The 5,000-nt window shown below is 39.9% G+C and overlaps 1 long non-coding RNA gene across 1 annotated transcript in view; it reads right to left on the reverse strand.

The window, feature by feature from the left end:
• Nucleotides 1-5,000, reverse strand: part of LOC118496409 — a 23,447-nt gene that overhangs the window by 6,640 nt on the left and 11,807 nt on the right. The gene's annotated exons all lie outside the window — the stretch shown is intronic.

Raw genomic sequence — 5,000 nt, forward strand, 5'->3', positions numbered from 1 at the left:
CTGCTGCTAACAAGAAAAACTTCCACTACACTGGTTCCACAGGAGAGGAGCCTGATAGAAGAAGGCTCTGGCTCCCATTCTACTTTTAGAGCCTGTAGGAACCACTAGTAGCTCTGCATTCTGGGAGCTCAGTGCTCTAGTGGGACAGTAAGGTAAAGCGATCTGCTTCAATTGAACAACATGCTGGAAAGACTCTTCAATCTTTAAAAAATCTCTTCAACTGATCTTTTTCTTTCTGAAGTTCGTCCATGTCTTCTTTAAAACCACAGTATTTTATTCTGATTTAGAATCACTTCATAAATAATGAATTATGAACTGTGGCTGAGATCCAGAAATAATTAATATTTTACTATCATGTGACTTTGATTACTGAACGTTTGTTTATTCCTGATTATACATCAAGTAGATCTGACCAGACAATCTGATTGGTCAACTAGACATTTAGAACGTACTCAAATCAGCATGACAGCACACCCAGAGCCATTTGAGCACCTGGTGCATGACATAAAATATTACTCCGCCATTTCCATGGCAACACTTCCAGGGCTGAATCAAAACACAGTAATGTTAGCCTACAACATTGATACAATGGATCGTTTTGTTGTTAATTTTGATTTATATGGAGGACTTAGATTTGATGAATGGTTGGAAGAGGATGAGGAGTGAATCATTGGATGAAACGACATTTTTACACTCTGGAGTTAACTGTTACTGGAATAGTTTGGATCACATCAGGTGTTTGGATTGGCCCTTTATCCATTATAAAAGTTGCTCTAAAAGTACTGACAGTATAAAAATAATACCATAAATTAAATTGTAGTACATCATCAGTTTATGTGACCTGCACTGTTGGAAGAATGCATTGTACTCTAGCATTGATTGAACATTGGCTCCATCTACTGGATCATTTGCACTAATTGCCTTATTAAAGGCTTCATAAATTTGTTTACATGTAACTTCATGTACGGATGTGTATATGCATATGCATTTATCATATATTATATAATTATATTATTATATTATATTATTATATATACAACTTCTATCTGGACATAGTAGTCAAACGTTCATGTTTACCGTTACCTTGTTCATCTTTGTTTTTAGCCGTAACGTTATGTCTGTTTCTGTGTTAAAAGCAACACAAAGCCGGACTCCAATTCCCTTGTGTTTACATTTACTTGGCCAATAAAGCAGTTTCTGATCAAAATCCGAAATAGAAGTTCTTTATTTATTAGGTATCTGTTATGGATATTTTCAGACCTCTCTAGTGATGTATTTCAGGACTCAATATACAAGCACAAATAGCACAGAGAAACAGAAACACAGAGATTGGTTAAAGTGATATATTGCAAAAGTTTTATGTAATTAATTTGTAATTAATTACAGGGAAGTTACAGAGCAAACATTTTCAGTTGTACCCCACAGCTCCCAAAGGACACATAGAGATACATAGTAAGAATATATACATGTCATAAGAAGAAGAAGTCTATGCTTATTGGAAAGCAGCCAAATGAATATTTTTACAAACCAATCAAAAGGTTGTTCAACAATTTCCAGTAGCCAATGGCAAGCTTTTAAATGTCTCTGTATATTTAGATTGTCCTTTAATAGCCATTCAGACATTACTGTCTCCTCCTTCAATGATAAGCTGTCAGAACTTCACTCAGTTTAACATACAGATTTTATAAATAGTCTCAAGCCTCTCTACAGCTCATACATCAGTGAGACAGTTTTGAACAGATGCATTCAGAGAAATGTTGAAATGATTAACAAAATATGAGTCAAAGGCCCCACGATCTCAGTGTGTGGGCTGGTGCTCTGTTCTTTAGCTAGTTGGCATTAACCCCAGCAGAGCTATGAAGACCAAATCAATGACTTATTTATTCTGTAATGGGTATATGTCACTCAAGCACCTTCACATTTGTTATAATGTTAGTAGAATACCCTTAATACTTGATTTGTTTGTATCTCTTGAGTGAATTGACGTTCATTTTGGGTACCAAGTGGACGCAACTATCACTAAGGCTAGCTAGCTCCCCAGCTACTATATAAGCTGTTATTTTTATGATTTTGATCATATATCTTATGACTGTAGCTTTGTTAAGATCCTCTTTACCTGGTTTACTGAATCTACAAATTCATTTGTCACCTGAACGTCTCCCAAAATAGCATTGTTATGCTATTTGTAAATCCTAGGTTTAGTGCCATACGATACCAATCATCACTATGGAAACACTGGTATAAGTGTCTTTTATAGAAATGTAGTAAGGTTGTTTCTTCAGTTTTTATTTCTATGTATATGTTTCTATTTCTTTTTAAGGTATGTTGTATGTCATGTCTGTGTCTTTTGAATGGACCTTGAGTCTGGAATAAAAAGTTGATGATGATGATGATATATCTTATGACTGTACCTTTGTTAAGATCCTAGGACGTAAGACAGTTTATGACTGTTATTGATTATGTGTAAATGGGTAAACCCTGACGAACAAATTTGACGGCTACCGAAGCGCAGCGTCACCCGGATCTTTGCTCTGATTGGTTGAAGGACTATCCAATGCGCCCAGAGGCATTTGAGCGGCGTCCGTTGGTGACGCCCCTTTGGAAATGAACTGTCAATGAACCTTTCCCAGACCCACTCTCAGTTACAGCTGAGAAGGGTCTGGTGTCAACCAGGCTATTTTAATATGCCAAATTCCTATTTTATTTATGATTGTTGTTTGGACGGCTGAGCTAAAGTAGCTAATGCCGGCAGCATCTGTCTCTTGTTGCCATGGAGACATTCTGAACAAACATTCCGAGGTTTTAATACTTTTTTATAAGCATGATATATTATTAGCTACACATTAATTAGTAACACACAAGCACCAGAAAGTAAGCAACACTAAATCTAAACGTACTTAGTTTAGACGTCTTTAGTAGGCGTACATTTGTATGGGAATTGTAACATACGCCGTCACCACGTCGCCGTCGGAAAATGTTTCTAACATGCACTCGCTGCCTAGGCGCCGCTGGTCTCTCGTCTGCAATCCCTGTTAAATAAATTCAAAAATCCACACGGTTTGGCGAGGACGGGGAGGGTAGCATGCTCCTTCTCCTGGGTATCCTTTGAATGACACGATCCACTCGCCATAATGCAGTTAACCACTAGTGGCTCCAGAGGCGTGAGACCTCTGATATATATAGGAACTGTAAGTCGCTTTAGATAAAAGCGGCTAAGACATACTTAGACTTGCTTACAAACTTATATGCTAACAAAAATGCTAACAAAATGCTAACACATGCTGACATGCTAACAGACATGAAAACAAATGCTAACACATGCTAACCCATGTGAAGTCTCACCTGCTGATGACCCAGTGAAGACACTCAGAGCAGATGTTTCATCAAGCGAGATTTTATTAATAATTCACAGAAAACAGCATCAGTTAACATGTGATTTTATGAGCAGAAGAACAGAAGGTTGATTGTTACCATAAAGCCAAATATATACTAATTATTAAGCATGAAAAACATCAGAATTAATCACAGCCTTTATTGACTGAACAACAAATTTGAAATCCTTAAAAACATTAAACTTAGTAAAATCAAAATAAATGTATTTCTGTATAACCTGGTCTGATTGAGTTAGTGATATAGAGGAGGGAGCTGCTGTTCTCAACATTAACCAGCAGGGGGCGTCCTCACTGCATCTAAAACCAGAGCTGCTGTCCCAACACCTTTAGCATTAGTACAGTGAAGTAACTATTGTTATATAATCATAATTACATTATACTACAGAGACGTTACACAGAATATGATTACGTTAACATTTTTAATGTATTTTTAATTAATATCACACTTAATCCTCCTGTTGTCATCAGAATCAGAATCAGAAAGGGCTTTATTGCCAAGTACGTTGCACATACGAGGAATTTGTCATGGTGTTGTTGGAGCATGTCACACATACAAATATAAGAAGGATAAAAAGATATAAACAACATAAGTATAAACATATACACACAGTACGTATTAATAACGATAAAATAAATTTAAATAAATAGTAAAATAAGTTAAACAGTAGTGAAAAGGGACGCTACAGCAGAGTAGGTACAGTGGCATGAGGAGCCAGAGGTGGGGTGTGGAGAGAGTCAGGGGGGGTTCCGGGCCTTGTTGATAAGACTAGTGGCGGAGGGGAAAAAACTGTTTATGTGGCGTGTAGTTTTGGTCCTAATGGACCTCAGCCTCCTGCCAGAGGGGAGTGGCTCAAAGAGCTTGTGTCCGGGGTGGGAGGGGTCAGCCACAATCTTTCCAGCACGCTTCAGAGTCCTGGTGGCGTATAGGTCCTGGAGCGGCGGCAGATTGCAGCCAATCACCTTCTCAGCTGACCGAATGACACGCTGCAGCCTGCCCTTGTCCTTGGCAGTGGCAGCAGCGTACCAGATGGTGATGGAGGATGTGAGGATGGACTCAATGATGGCTGTGTAGAAGTGCACCATCATTGTCTTTGGCAGGTTGAATTTCTTCAGCTGCCGCAGGAAGTACATCCTCTGTTGTGCTTTCTTGACGAGGGAGCTGATGTTCAGCTCCCACTTGAGGTCCTGGGAGATGGTAGTTCCCAGGAAGCGGAAAGACTCCACAGTGTCAATTGTGGAGCCCCAGAGGGTGATGGGGGCAGGTGGGGCTGGGTTCTTTCTGAAGTCCACAACCATCTCCACTGTCTTTAGAGCGTTGAGCTCTAGATTGTTTTGGTTGCACCAGGTCACCAGGTGGTCAGCCTCCCACCTGTAGGCGGACTCGTCTCCATCAGAGATGAGTCCGATGAGGGAGGTGTCGTCCGCAAACTTCAGAAGCTTGACGGACTGGTGACTGGAGGTGCAGCTGTTGGTGTACAGGGAGAAGAGCAGAGGAGAAAGAACGCAGCCCTGGGGGGATCCGGTGCTGATGGTCTGTGAGTCGGAGACGTGTTTCCCCAGCTTCACATGCTGCTTCCTGTCAGACAGGAAGTCAGTGATCCACCTGCA

The sequence above is a fragment of the Sander lucioperca genome, chromosome 12 (assembly GCF_008315115.2).
Source record: "Sander lucioperca isolate FBNREF2018 chromosome 12, SLUC_FBN_1.2, whole genome shotgun sequence".
NCBI lineage: Eukaryota > Metazoa > Chordata > Actinopteri > Perciformes > Percidae > Sander > Sander lucioperca.